We start from the raw sequence: 16,436 nt of genomic DNA, 5'->3' as shown, positions 1-16,436 counted from the left end.
CATGTTTTATAGTGGGGGTAGACCATGTTTTATAGTGGGGGTAGACCATGTTTTATAGTGGTGGTAGACCGTGTTTTATAGTGGTGGTAGACCATGTTTTATAGTGGAGGTAGACCATGTTTTATATTGGGGGTAGACCATGTTTATAGTGGGGGTAGACCATGTTTTATAGTGGGGGTAGACCATGTTTTTTAGTGGGGGTAGACCATGTTTTATAGTGGGGGTAGACCATGTTTTATAGTGGGGGTAGACCATGTTTTATAGTGGGGGTAGACCATGTTTTATAGTAGGGGTAGACCATGTTTTATAGTGGGGGTAGACCATGTTTTATAGACCATGTTTTAAAGTGGAGGTAGACCATGTTTTATAGTGGGGGTAGACCATGTTTTATAGTGGGGGTAGACCATGTTTTATAGTGGAGGTAGACCATGTTTTATAGTGGGGGTAGACCATGTTTTATAGTGGTGGTAGACCATGTTATATAGTGGGGGTAGACCATGTTTTATAGTGGGGGTAGACCATGTTTTATATTGGGGGTAGACCATGTTTTATAGTGGGGGGTAGACCATGTTTTATAGTAGGGGTAGACCATGTTTTATAGTGGGGGTAGACCATGTTTTATAGACCATGTTTTATAGTGTAGGTAGACCATGTTTTATAGTGGGGGTAGACCATGTGTTTTATAGACCATGTTTTATAGTGGGGGTAGACCATGTTTTATAGTGGGGGTAGACCATGTTTTATAGTGGGGTAGACCATGTTTTATAGTGGGGGTAGACCATGTTTTATAGTGGGGGTAGACCATGTTTTATAATGGGGGTAGACCAAGTTTTATAGTGGAGGAAGACCATGTTTTATAGACCATGTTTTATAGTGGAGGTAGACCATGTTTTATAGTGGGGGTAAACCATGTTTTATAGAGGAGGTAGACCATGTTTTATAGTGGGGGTAAACCATGTTTTATAGAGGACTTAAACCATGTTTTATAGTGGAGGTAGACCATGTCTTATAGTGGGGGAAGACCATGTTTTATAGACCATGTTTTATAGTGGGGGTAGACCATGTTTTATAGTGGAGGTAGACCATGTTTTATAGTGGTGGTAGACCGTGTTTTATAGTGGTGGTAGACCATGTTTTATAGTGGAGGTAGACCATGTTTTATAGTGGTGGTAGACCATGTTTTATAGTGGGGTAGAACATGTTTTATTGTGGGGGTAGACCATGTTTTATAGTGGGGGTAGACCATGTTTTATAGTGGAGGTAGACCATGTTTTAGTAGACCATGTTTTATAGTGGGGATAGACCATGTTTTATAGTGGGGGTAGACCATGTTTTATAGTGGGGGTAGACCATGTTTTATAGTGGGGGGTAGACCATGTTTTATAGTGGGGGTAGACCATGTTTTATAGTGGGGGTAGACCATGTTTTATAGTGGAGGTAGACCATGTTTTATAGTGGGGGTAGACCATGTTTTATAGTGGTGGTAGACCATGTTATATAGTGGGGGTAGACCATGTTTTATAGTGGAGGTAGACTATGTTTTATAGTGGGGGTAGACCATGTTTTATTGTGGGGGTAGACCATGTTTTATAGTGGGGGTAGACCATGTTTTTTGTGGGGGTAGACCATGTTTTATAGTGGAGGTAGACCATGTTTTATAGTGGGGGTAGACCATGTTTTATAGTGGGGGTAGACCATGTTTTATAGTGGGGGTAGACCATGTTATATAGTGGAGGTAGACCATGTTTTATAGTGGGGGTAGACCATGTTTTATAGTGGGGGTAGACCATGTTTTATAGTGGGGGGTAGACCATGTTTTATAGACCATGTTTTATAGTGGAGGTAGACCATGTTTTATAGTGGGGGTAGACCATGTTTTATAGTGGGGGTAGACCATGTTTTATAGTGGAGGTAGACCATGTTTTATAGTGGGGGTAGACCATGTTTTATAGTGGTGGTAGACCATGTTTTATAGTGGGGGGTAGACCATGTTTTATAGTGGAGGTAGACCATGTTTTATAGTGGTGGTAGACCATGTTTTATAGTGGGGGTAGACCATGTTTTATAGTGGGGGTAGACCATGTTTTATAGTGGGGGTAGACCATGTTTTATAGACCATGTTTTATAGTGGAGGTAGACCATGTTTTATAGTGGGGGTAGACCATGTGTTATAGACCATGTTTTATAGTGGGGGTAGACCATGTTTTGTAGTGGGGGTAGACCATGTTTTATAGTGGGGTAGACCATGTTTTATAGTGGGGGTAGACCATGTTTTATAGTGGGGGTAGACCATGTTTTATAGTGGGGGTAGTCCATGTTTTATAGTGGGGGTAGACCATGTTTTATAGTGGGGGTAGACCATGTTTTATAGTGGGGTAGACCATGTTTTATAGTGGGGGTAGACCATGTTTTATAGTGGGGGTAGACCATGTTTTATAGTGGGGGTAGACCATGTTTTATAGTGGGGGTAGACCATGTTATATAGTGGGGGTAGACCATGTTTTATAGTGGGGGTAGACCATGTTTTATAGTGGGGGTAGACCATGTTTTATAGTGGGGGTAGACCATGTTTTATAGTGGGGGTAGACCATGTTTTATAGTGGAGGTAGACCATGTTTTATAGTGGGGGTAGACCATGTTTTATAGACCATGTTTTATAGTGGAGGTAGACCATGTTTTATAGTGGGGGTAGACCATGTTTTATAGTGGTGGTAGACCATGTTTATAGTGGGGGTAGACCATGTTTTATAGTGGGGGTAGACCATGTTTTATAGTGACCATGTTTTATAGTGGGGGTAGACCATGTTTTATAGTGGGGGTAGACCATGTTTTATTGTGGGGGTAGACCATGTTTTATAGTCCATGTTTTATAGTGGGGGTAGACCATGTTTTAATGGGTAGACCATTTTTTATAGTGGGGGTAGACCATGTTTTATAGTGGAGGAAGAAGATAGACCATGTTTTATAGTGGAGGTAGACCATGTTTTATAGTGGGGGGTAGACCATGTTTTATAGAGGAGGTAGACCATGTTTTATAGTGGGGGTAGACCATGTTTTATAGAGGACTTAAACCATGTTTTATAGTGGAGGTAGACCATGTCTTATAGTGGGGGAAGACCATGTTTTATAGACCATGTTTTATAGTGGGGGTAGACCATGTTTTATAGTGGAGGTAGACCATGTTTTATAGTGGGGGTATACCATGTTTTATAGTGGTGGTAGACCATGTATTATAGTGGAGGTAGACCATGTTTTATAGTGGGGGTAGACCATGTTTTATAGTGGAGGAAGACCATGTTTTATAGGGGGGGTAGACCATGTTTTATAGTGGGGGTAGACCATGTTTTATAGTGGAGGTAGACCATGTTTAGTAGACCATGTTTTATAGTGGGGATAGACCATGTTTTATAGTGGGGGTAGACCATGTTTTATAGTGGAGGTAGACCATGTTTTATAGTGGGGGTAGACCATGTTTTATAGTGGAGGTAGACCATGTTTTATAGTGGGGGTAGACCATGTTTTATAGTGGAGGTAGACCATGTTTTATAGTGGGGGTAGACCATGTTTTATAGTGGTGGTAGACCATGTTATATAGTGGGGGTAGACCATGTTTTATAGTGGGGGTAGACTATGTTTTATATTGGGGGTAGACCATGTTTTATTGTGGGGGTAGACCATGTTTTATAGTGGGGGTAGACCATGTTTTTTTGTGGGGGTAGACCATGTTTTATAGTGGAGGTAGACCATGTTTTATAGTGGGGGTAGACCATGTTTTATAGTGGGGGTAGACCCTGTTTTATAGTGGAGGTAGACCATGTTATATAGTGGAGGAAGACCATGTTTTATAGTGGGGGTAGACCATGTTTTATAGTAGGGGTAGACCATGTTTTATAGTGGGGGTAGACCATGTTTTATAGACCATGTTTTATAGTGGAGGTAGACCATGTTTTATAGTGGGGGTAGACCATGTTTTATAGTGGGGGTAGACCATGTTTTATAGTGGAGGTAGACCATGTTTTATAGTGGGGGTAGACCATGTTTTATAGTGGTGGTAGACCATGTTATATAGTGGGGGTAAACCATGTTTTATAGTGGAGGTAGACTATGTTTTATATTGGGGGTAGACCATGTTTTATAGTGGGGGTAGACCATGTTTTATAGTCGGGGTAGACCATGTTTTATAGTGGGGGTAGACCATGTTTTATAGACCATGTTTTATAGTGTAGGTAGACCATGTTTTATAGTGGGGGTAGACCATGTGTTATAGACCATGTTTTATAGTGGGGGTAGACCATGTTTTGTAGTGGGGGTAGACCATGTTTTATAGTTGGGTAGACCATGTTTTATAGTGGGGGTAGACCATGTTTTAAAGTGGGGCTAGACCATTTTTTATAGTGGGGGTAGGCCATGTTTTATAGTGGGGGTAGACCATGTTTTATAGTGGAGGAAGACCATGTTTTATAGTGGGGGTAGACCATGTTTTATAGTGGGGGTAGACCATGTTTTATAGTGGAGGTAGACCATGTTTTATAGTGGGGGTAGACCATGTTTTATAGTGGTGGTAGACCATGTTATATAGTGGGGGTAAACCATGTTTTATAGTGGAGGTAGACTATGTTTTATATTGGGGGTAGACCATGTTTTATAGTGGGGGTAGACCATGTTTTATAGTAGGGGTAGACCATGTTTTATAGTGGAGGTAGAGCATGTTTTATAGTGGGGGTAGCCGACCATGTTTTATAGTGGAGGTAGACCATGTTTTATAGTGGGGGTAGACGATGTTTTATAGTGGGGGTAGTCCATGTTTTATAGTGGGGGTAGACCATGTTTTATAGTGGGGGTAGACCATGTTTTATAGTAGTCCATGTTTTATAGTGGGGGTAGACCATGTTTTATAGTGGGGGTAGACCATGTTTTATTGTGGGGGTAGACCATGTTTTATAGTCCATGTTTTATAGTGGGGGTAGACCATGTTTTATAGTGGGGGTAGACCATGTTTTATAGTGGAGGTAGACCATGTTTTATAGTGGAGGTAGACCATGTTTTATAGTGGAGGTAGACCATGTTTTATAGTGGGGGTAGACCATGTTTTATAGTGGAGGTAGACCATGTTTTATAGTGGAGGAAGACCATGTTTTATAGTGGAGGTAGACCATGTTTTATAGTGGAGGTTGACCATGATTTATAGTGGGGGTAGACCATGATATATAGTGGGGGTAGACCATGTTTTATAGTAGGGGTAGACCATGTTTTATAGTAGGGGTAGACCATGTTTTATAGTGGAGGTAGACCATGTTTTATAGTGGAGGTAGACCATGTTTTATAGTGGGGGTAAACCATGTTTTATAGAGGAGGTAGACCATGTTTTATAGTGGGGGTAAACCATGTTTTATAGAGGAGGTAAACCATGTTTTATAGTGGAGGTAGACCATGTCTTATAGTGGGGGAAGACCATGTTTTATAGACCATGTTTTATAGTGGGGGTAGACCATGTTTTATAGTGGAGGTAGACCATGTTTTATAGTGGGGGTAGACCATGTTTTATAGTGGGGGTAGACCATGTTTTATAGTGGAGGTAGACCATGTTTTATAGTGGGGGTAGACCATGTTTTATAGTGGAGGTAGACCATGTTTTATAGTGGAGGTAGACCATGTTTTATAGTGGGGGTAGACCATGTTTTATAGTGGGGGTAGACCATGTTTTATAGTGGGGGTAGACAATGTTTTATAGTGGTGGTAGACCATGTTTTATAGTGGTTGTAGACCATGTTTTATAGTGGAGGTAGACTATGTTTTATAGTGGGGGTAGACCATGTTTTATAGTGGGGGTAGACCATGTTTTATAGTGGGGGTAGACCATGTTTTATAGTGGGGGTAGACCATGTTTTATAGTGGGGGTAGACCATGTTTTATAGTGGGGGTAGACCATGTTTTATAGTGGGGGTAGACCATTTTTTATAGTGGGGGTAGACCATGTTTTATAGTGGGGGTAGACCATGTTTTATAGACCATGTTTTATAGTGGGGGTAGACCATGTTTTATAGTGGGGGTAGACCATGTTTTATAGTGGGGGTAGACCATGTTTTATAGTGGAGGTAGACCATGTTTTATAGTGGGGGTAGACCATGTTTTATAGTGGTGGTAGACCATGTTATATAGTGGGGGTAAACCATGTTTTATAGTGGAGGTAGACTATGTTTTATATTGGGGGTAGACCATGTTTTATAGTGGGGGTAGACCATGTTTTATAGTAGGGGTAGACCATGTTTTATAGTGGGGGTAGACCATGTTTTAGGTAGACCATGTTTTATAGTGTGGGTAGACCATGTTTTATAGTGGGGGTAGACCATGTGTTTATAGACCATGTTTTATAGTGGGTGTAGACCATGTTTTATAGTGGGGGTAGACCATGTTTTATAGTGGGGGTAGACCATGTTTTATAGTGGGGGTAGACCATGTTTTATAGTGGGGGTAGACCATGTTTTATAATGGGGGTAGACCAAGTTTTATAGTGGAGGAAGACCATGTTTTATAGACCATGTTTTATAGTGGGGGTAGACCATGTTTTATAGTGGGGGGTAGACCATGTTTTATAGTGGGGTAGACCATGTTTTATAGTGGGGGTAGACCATGTTTTATAGTGGGGGTAGACCATGTTTTATAGTGGGGGTAGACCATGTTTTATAGTGGGGGTAGACCATGTTTTATAGTGGGGGTAGACCATGTTTTATAGTGGAGGTAGACCATGTTTTATAGTGGGGGTAGACCATGTTTTATAGTGGGGGTAGTCCATGTTTTATAGTGGGGGGTAGACCATGTTTTATAGTGGGGGTAGACCATGTTTTATAGTGGGGGTAGAACATGTTTTATTGTGGGGGTAGACCATGTTTTATAGTGGGGGTAGACCATGTTTTATAGTGGGGGTAGACCATGTTTTATAGTGGGGGTAGACCATGTTTTATAGTGGAGGTAGACCATGTTTTATAGTGGGGGTAGACCATGTTTTATAGTCCATGTTTTATAGTGGAGGTAGACCATGTTCTATAGTGGGGGTAGTCCATGTTTTATAGTGGGGGTAGACCATGTTTTATAGTGGAGGTAGACCATGTTTTATAGTGGGGGTAGACCATGTTTTATAGTGGAGGTAGACCATGTTTTATAGTGGGGGTAGACCATGTTTTATAGTGGGGGTAGACCATGTTTTATAGTGGAGGAAGACCATGTTTTATAGTGGGGGTAGACCATGTTTTATAGTGGAGGAAGACCATGTTTTATAGTGGAGGTAGACCATGTTTTATAGTGGGGGTAGACCATGTTTTATAGTGGGGGTAGACCATGTTTTATAGTGGGGGTAGACCATGTTTTATAGTGGGGGTAGACCATGTGTTATAGACCATGTTTTATAGTGGGGGTAGACCATGTTTTATAGTGGGGGTAGACCATGTTGTATAGTGGGGGTAGACCATGTGTTATAGACCATGTTTTATAGTGGGGGTAGACCATGTTTTATAGTAGGGGTAGACCATGTTTTATAGTGGAGGTAGACCATGTTTTATAGTGGGGGTAGACCATGTTTTATAGTGGGGGTAGCCCATGTTTTATAGTGGGGGTAGACCATGTTTATTAGTGGAGGTAAACCATGTTTTATAGTGGAGGTAGTCCATGTTTTATAGTGGGGGTAGACCATGTTTTATAGTGGGGGTAGACCATGTTTTATAGTGGGGGTAGACCATGTTTTATAGTGGGGGTAGACCATGTTTTATAGTGGGGGTAGACCATGTTTTATAGTGGTGGTAGACCATGTTTTATAGTGGAGGTAGACCATGTTTTATAGTGGGGGTAGACCATGTTTTATAGTGGGGGTAGACCATGTGTTATAGACCATGTTTTATAGTGGAGGTAGACCATGTTTTATAGTGGGGGTAGACCATGTTTTATTGACCATGTTTTATAGTGGAGGTAGACCATGTTTTATAGTGGGGGTAGACCATGTTTTATAGTGGGGGTAGTCCATGTTTTATAGTGGGGGTAGACCATGTTTTATAGTAGGGGTAGACCATGTTTTATAGTCCATGTTTATAGTGGGGGTAGACCATGTTTTATAGTGGGGGTAGACCATGTTTTATAGTGGGGGTAGACCATGTTTTATAGTGGAGGTAGACCATGTTTTATAGTGGGGGTAGACCATGTTTTATAGTGGGGGTAGACCATGTTTTATAGTGGGGGTAGACCATGTTTTATAGTCCATGTTTTATAGTGGGGGTAGACCATGTTTTATAGTGGGGGTAGACCATGTTTTATAGTGGAGGTAGACCATGTTTTATAGTGGGGGTAGACCATGTTTTATAGTGGGGGTAGACCATGTTTTATAGTGGGGGTAGACCATGTTTTATAGTGGAGGTTGACCATGATTTATAATGGGGGTAGACCATGTTATATAGTGGGGGTAGACCATGTTTTATAGTGGGGGTAGACCATGTTTTATAGCGGGGGTAGACCATGTTTTATAGTGGGGGTAGTCCATGTTTTATAGTGGGGGTAGACCATGTTTTATAGTGGGGTAGACCATGTTTTATAGAGGAGGTAGACCATGTTTTATAGTGGGGGTAAACCATGTTTTATAGAGGAGGTAGACCATGTTTTATAGTGGAGGTAGACCATGTCTTATAGTGGGGGTAGACCATGTTTTATAGACCATGTTTTATAGTGGGGGTAGACCATGTTTTATAGTGGGGGTAGACCATGTTTTAATGTAGACCATGTTTTATAGTGGAGGTAGACCATGTTTTATAGTGGGGGTAGACCATGTTATATAGTGGGGGTAGACCATGTTTTATAGTGGAGGTAGACCATGTTTTATAGTGGGGGTAGACCATGTTTTATAGTGGGGGTAGACCATGTTTTATAGTGGGGGTAGACCATGTTTTTTTGTGGGGGTAGACCATGTTTTATAGTGGGGGTAGACCATGTTTTATAGTGGGGGTAGACCATGTTTTATAGTGGGGGTAGACCCTGTTTTATAGTGGAGGTAGACCATGTTATATAGTGGAGGAAGACCATGTTTTATAGTGGGGGTAGACCATTTTTTATAGTAGGGGTAGACCATGTTTTATAGACCATGTTTTATAGTGGAGGTAGACCATGTTTTATAGTGGGGGTAGACCATGTTTTATAGTGGGGGTAGACCATGTTTTATAGTGGAGGTAGACCATGTTTTATAGTGGGGGTAGACCATGTTTTATAGTGGTGGTAGACCATGTTATATAGTGGGGGTAAACCATGTTTTATAGTGGAGGTAGACTATGTTTTATATTGGGGGTAGACCATGTTTTATAGTGGGGGTAGACCATGTTTTATAGTAGGGGTAGACCATGTTTTATAGTGGGGGTAGACCATGTTTTATAGACCATGTTTTATAGTGTAGGTAGACCATGTTTTATAGTGGGGGTAGACCATGTGTTATAGACCATGTTTTATAGTGGGGGTAGACCATGTTTAATAGTGGGGGTAGACCATGTTTTATAGTTGGGTAGACCATGTTTTATAGTGGGGGTAGACCATGTTTTACAGTGGGGCTAGACCATTTTTTATAGTGGGGGTAGACCAAATTTTATAGTGGAGGAAGACCATGTTTTATAGACCATGTTTTATAGTGGGGGTAGACCATGTTTTATAGTGGAGGAAGACCATGTTTTATAGTGGGGGTAGACCATGTTTTATAGTTGGGGTAGACCATGTTTTATAGTGGAGGTAGACCATGTTTTATAGTGGGGGTAGACCATGTTTTATAGTGGTGGTAGACCATGTTATATAGTGGGGGTAAACCATGTTTTATAGTGGAGGTAGACTATGTTTTATATTGGGGGTAGACCATGTTTTATAGTGGGGGTAGACCATGTTTTATAGTAGGGGTAGACCATGTTTTATAGTGGAGGTAGACCATGTTTTATAGTGGGGGTAGACCATGTTTTATAGTGGGGGTAGACCATGTTTTATAGTGGGGGTAGACCATGTTTTATAGTGGAGGTAGACCATGTTTTATAGTGGCGGTAGACCATGTTTTATAGTGGAGGTAGACCATGTTTTATAGTGGGGGTAGACCATGTTTTATAGTGGGGGTAGTCCATGTTTTATAGTGGGGGTAGTCCATGTTTTATAGTGGGGGTAGACCATGTTTTATAGTAGGGGTAGACCATGTTTTATAGTCCATGTTTTATAGTGGGGTAGACCATGTTTTATAGTGGGGGTAGACCATGTTTTATAGCGGAGGTAGACCATGTTTTATAGTGGAGGTAGACCATGTTTTATAGTGGGGGAAGACCATGTTTTATAGTCCATGTTTTATAGTGGGGGTAGACCATGTTTTATAGTGGAGGTAGACCATGTTTTATAGTGGGGGTAGACAATGTTTTATAGTGGAGATAGACCATGTTTTATAGTGGGGGTAGACCATGTTTTATAGTGGGGGTAGACCATGTTTTATAGTGGAGGTAGACAATGTTTTATAGTGGAGGTAGACCATGATTTATAATGGGGGTAGACCATATTATATAGTGGGGGTAGACCATGTTTTATGTTGGGGGTAGACCATGTTTTATAGTTGGGGTAGACCATGTTTTATAGTGGAGGTAGACCATGTTTTATAGTGGGGGGTAAACCATGTTTTATAGAGGAGGTAGACCATGTTTTATAGTGGGGGTATACCATGTTTTATAGAGGAGGTAAACCATGTTTTATAGTGGAGGTAGACCATGTCTTATAGTGGGGGTAGACCATGTTTTATAGTGGGGGTAGACCATGTTTTATAGTGGAGGTAGACAATGTTTTATAGTGGAGGTAGACCATGATTTATAATGGGGGTAGACCATGTTATATAGTGGGGGTAGACCATGTTTTATGTTGGGGGTAGACCATGTTTTATAGTTGGGGTAGACCATGTTTTATAGTGGAGGTAGACCATGTTTTATAGTGGAGGTAGACCATGTTTTATAGTGGGGGTAAACCATGTTTTATAGAGGAGGTAGACCATGTTTTATAGTGGGGGTAGACCATGTTTTATAGAGGAGGTAAACCATGTTTTATAGTGGAGGTAGACCATGTCTTATAGTGGGGGAAGACCATGTTTTATAGACCATGTTGTATAGTGGGGGTAGACAATGTTTTATAGTGGTTGTAGACCATGTTTTATAGTGGGTGTAGACCATGTTTTATAGTGGGGGTAGACCATGTTTTATAGTGGAGGAAGACCATGTTTTATAGTGGAGGAAGACCATGTTTTATAGTGGAGGAAGACCATGTTTTATAGTGGAGGTAGACCATGTTTTATTGTGGGGGTAGACCATGTTTTATAGACCATGTTTTATAGTGGGGGTAGTCCATGTTTTATAGTGGGGGTAGACCATGTTTTATTGTGGGGGAATAGACCATGTTTTATAGTGGTGGTAGACCATGTTTTATAGTGGGGGTAGACGATGTTGTATAGAGGGGGTAGACCATGTGTTATACGGGGGAAACCATGTTTTATAGTGGGGGTAGACCATGTTTTATAGTGGGGGTAGACCATGTTTTATAGTGGGGGTAGACCATGTTTTATAGTGGGGGTAGACCATGTTTTATAGTGGGGGTAGCCCATGTTTTATAGTGGGGGTAGACCATGTTTATTAGTGGGGGTAGACCATGTTTTATAGTGGGGGTAGTCCATGTTTTATAGTGGAGGTAGTCCATGTTTTATAGTGGGGGTAGTCCATGTTTTATTGTGGGGGTAGACCATGTTTTATAGAGGAGGTAGACCATGTTTTATAGTGGAGGTAGACCATGTCTTATAGTGGGGGTAGACCATGTTTTATAGACCATGTTGTATAGTGGGGGTAGACAATGTTTTATAGTGGTTGTAGACCATGTTTTATAGTGGGTGTAGACCATGTTTTATAGTGGGGGTAGACCATGTTTTATAGTGGAGGAAGACCATGTTTTATAGTGGAGGTAGACCATGTTTTATAGTGGAGGAAGACCATGTTTTATAGTGGGGGTAGACCATGTTTTATAGTGGGGGTAGACCATGTGTTATAGACCATGTTTTATAGTGGGGGTAGACCATGTTTTATAGTGGGGGTAGACCATGTTTTATTGTGGGGGTAGACCATGTGTTATAGACCATGTTTTATAGTGGGGGTAGACCATGTTTTATAGTGGGGGTAGACCATGTTGTATAGTGGGGGTAGACCATGTGTTATAGACCATGTTTTATAGTGGGGGTAGACCATGTTTTATAGTGGGGGTAGACCATGTTTTATAGTGGAGGTAGACCATGTTTTATAGTGGGGGTAGACCATGTTTTATAGTGGGGGTAGACCATGTTTTATAGTGGGGGTAGACCATGTTTAATAGTGGAGGTAAACCATGTTTTATAGTGGAGGTAGTCCATGTTTTATAGTGGAGGTAGTCCATGTTTTATAGTGGGGGTAGTCCATGTTTTATAGTGGGGGTAGACCATGTTTTATAGTGGGGGTAGACCATGTTTTATAGTGGGGGTAGACCACGTTTTATAGTGGTGGTAGTCCATGTTTTATAGTGGAGGTAGACCATGTTTTATAGTGGGGGTAGACCATGTTTTATATTGGGGGTAGACCATGTGTTATAGACCATGTTTTATAGTGGAGGTAGAGCATGTTTTATAGTGGGGGTAGACCATGTTTTATTGACCATGTTTTATAGTGGAGGTAGACCATGTTTTATAGTGGGGGTAGACGATGTTTTATAGTGGGGGTAGTCCATGTTTTATAGTGGGGGTAGACCATGTTTTATAGTAGGGGTAGACCATGTTTTATAGTCCATGTATTATAGTGGGGGTAGACCATGTTTTATAGTGGGGGTAGACCATGTTTTATAGTGGGGGTAGACCATGTTTTATAGTGGAGGTAGACCATGTTTTATAGTGGGGGGTAGACCATGTTTTATAGTGGGGGTAGACCATGTTTTATAGTGGGGGTAGACCATGTTTTATAGTGGGTAGACCATGTTTTATAGTGGGGGTAGACCATGTTTTATAGTGGGGGTAGACCATGTTTTATAGTGGAGGAAGACCATGTTTTATAGTGGAGGTAGACCATGTTTTATAGTGGAGGTAGACCATGTTTTATAGTGGGGGTAGAACATGTTTTATAGTAGGGGTAGACCATGTTTTATAGTGGGGGTAGACCATGTTTTATAGTGGGGGTAGCCCATGTTTTATAGTGGGGTAAACCATGTTTGATAGAGGAGGTAGACCATGTTTTATAGTGGGGGTAAACCATGTTTTATAGAGGAGGTAAACCATGTTTTATAGTGGAGGTAGACCATGTCTTATAGTGGGGGAAGACCATGTTTTATAGACCATGTTTTATAGTGGGGGTAGACCATGTTTTATAGTGGGGATAGACCATGTTTTATAGACCATGTTTTATAGTGGAGGTAGACCATGTTTTATAGTGGGGGTAGACCATGTTATATAGTGGGGGTAAACCATGTTTTATAGTGGAGGTAGACTATGTTTTATATTGGGGGTAGACCATGTTTTATAGTGGGGGTAGACCATGTTTTATAGTGGGGGTAGACCATGTTTTTTTGTGGGGGTAGACCATGTTTTATAGTGGGGGTAGACCATGTTTTATAGTGGGGGTAGACCCTGTTTTATAGTGGAGGTAGACCATGTTATATAGTGGAGGAAGACCATGTTTTATAGTGGGGGTAGACCATGTTTTATAGTAGGGGTAGACCATGTTTTATAGACCATGTTTTATAGTGGAGGTAGACCATGTTTTATAGTGGGGGTAGACCATGTTTTATAGTGGGGGTAGACCATGTTTTATAGTGGGGGTAGACCATGTTTTATAGTGGGGGTAGACCATGTTTTATAGTGGTGGTAGACCATGTTATATAGTGGGGGGTAGACCATGTTTTATAGTGGAGGTAGACTATGTTTTATATTGGGGGTAGACCATGTTTTATAGTGGGGGTAGACCATGTTTTATAGTAGGGGTAGACCATGTTTTATAGTGGGGGTAGACCATGTTTTATAGACCATGTTTTATAGTGTGGGTAGACCATGTTTTATAGTGGGGGTAGACCATGTGTTATAGACCATGTTTTATAGTGGGGGTAGACCATGTTTAATAGTGGGGGTAGACCATGTTTTATAGTTGGGTAGACCATGTTTTATAGTGGGGGTAGACCATGTTTTACAGTGGGGGTAGACCATTTTTTATAGTGGGGGTAGACCAAGTTTTATAGTGGAGGAAGACCATGTTTTATAGACCATGTTTTATAGTGGGGGTAGACCATGTTTTATAGTGGAGGTAGACCATGTTTTATAGTGGGGGTAGACCATGTTTTATAGTGGGGGTAGACCATGTTTTATAGTGGAGGTAGACCATGTTTTATAGTGGGGGTAGACCATGTTTTATAGTGGGGGTAGACCATGTTATATAGTGGGGGTAGACCATGTTTTATAGTGGAGGTAGACTATGTTTTATATTGGGGGTAGACCATGTTTTATAGTGGGGGTAGACCATGTTTTATAGTAGGGGGTAGACCATGTTTTATAGTGGAGGTAGACCATGTTTTATAGTGGGGGTAGACCATGTTTTATAGTGGGGGTAGACCATGTTTTATAGTGGGGGTAGACCATGTTTTATAGTGGGGGTAGACCATGTTTTATAGTGGGGGTAGACCATGTTTTATAGTGGAGGTAGACCATGTTTTATAGTGGGGGTAGACCATGTTTTATAGTGGGGGTAGTCCATGTTTTATAGTGGGGGTAGTCCATGTTTTATAGTGGGGGTAGACCATGTTTTATAGTAGGGGTAGACCATGTTTTATAGTCCATGTTTTATAGTGGGGTAGACCATGTTTTATAGTGGGGGTAGACCATGTTTTATAGCGGAGGTAGACCATGTTTTATAGTGGAGGTAGACCATGTTTTATAGTGGGGGAAGACCATGTTTTATAGTGTACCATGTTTTATAGTGGGGGTAGACCATGTTTTATAGTGGAGGTAGACCATGTTTTATAGTGGGGGTAGACAATGTTTTATAGTGGAGATAGACCATGTTTTATAGTGGGGGTAGACCATGTTTTATAGTGGGGGTAGACCATGTTTTATAGTGGAGGTAGACAATGTTTTATAGTGGGGGTAAACCATGTTTTATAGAGGAGGTAGACCATGTTTTATAGTGGGGGTAAACCATGTTTTATAGAGGAGGTAAACCATGTTTTATAGTGGAGGTAGACCATGTCTTATAGTGGGGGTAGACCATGTTTTATAGTGGGGGTAGACCATGTTTTATAGTGGAGGTAGACAATGTTTTATAGTGGAGGTAGACCATGATTTATAATGGGGGTAGACCATGTTATATAGTGGGGGTAGACCATGTTTTATGTTGGGGGTAGACCATGTTTTATAGTTGGGGTAGACCATGTTTTATAGTGGGGGTAGACCATGTTTTATAGTCCATGTTTTATAGTGGGGTAGACCATGTTTTATAGTGGGGGTAGACCATGTTTTATAGCGGAGGTAGACCATGTTTTATAGTGGAGGTAGACCATGTCTTATAGTGGGGGAAGACCATGTTTTATAGACCATGTTTTATAGTGGGGGTAGACCATGTTTTATAGTGGAGGTAGACCATGTTTTATAGTGGGGGTAGACAATGTTTTATAGTGGGGGTAGACCATGTTTTATAGTGGAGGTAGACCATGTTTTATAGTGGAGGTAGACCATGTTTTATAGTGGGGGTAGACCATGTTTTATAGTGGGGGTAGACCATGTTTTATAGTGGGGGTAGACCATGTTTTATAGTGGGGGTAGACCATGTTTTATAGTGGGGGTAGACCATGTTTTATAGTGGGGGTAGACCATGTTTTATAGTGGGGGTAGACCATGTTTTATAGTGGGGGTAGACCATGTTTTATAGTGGGGGTAGACCATGTTTTATATTGGGGGTAGACCATGTTTTATAGTGGGGGTAGACCATGTTTTATAGTGGAGGTAGACCATGTTTTATAGTGGGGGTAGTCCATGTTTTATAGTGGGGTAGACCATGTTTTATAGTGGGGGTAGACCATGTTTTATAGTGGGGGTAGACCATGTTGTATAGTGGGGGTAGACCATGTTTTATAGTGGGTAGACCATGTTTTATAGTGGGGGTAGACCATGTTTTATAGTAGGGGTAGACCATGTTTTATAGTGGAGGTAGACCATGTTTTATAGTGGGGGTAGACCATGTTTTATAGTGGTGGTAGACCATGTTATATAGTGGGGGTAAACCATGTTTTATAGTGGAGGTAGACAATGTTTTATATTGGGGGTAGACCATGTTTTATAGAGGGGGTAGACCATGTTTTATAGTAGGGGTAGACCATGTTTTATAGAGGAGGTAGACCATGTTTTATAGTGGGGG

At 41.0% G+C, this 16,436-nt stretch overlaps 1 protein-coding gene across 1 annotated transcript in view; it reads left to right on the top strand.

Moving 5' to 3' along the window:
• Window positions 1-16,436, top strand: part of LOC106572974 (caM kinase-like vesicle-associated protein) — a 124,951-nt gene that overhangs the window by 54,011 nt on the left and 54,504 nt on the right. The gene's annotated exons all lie outside the window — the stretch shown is intronic.

The sequence above is a fragment of the Salmo salar genome, chromosome ssa15, assembly GCF_905237065.1.
Source record: "Salmo salar chromosome ssa15, Ssal_v3.1, whole genome shotgun sequence".
Lineage (NCBI taxonomy): Eukaryota > Metazoa > Chordata > Actinopteri > Salmoniformes > Salmonidae > Salmo > Salmo salar.
Note: the sequence above shows the minus strand (reverse complement) of the source record. Positions and strands in the feature narration are given on the sequence as shown.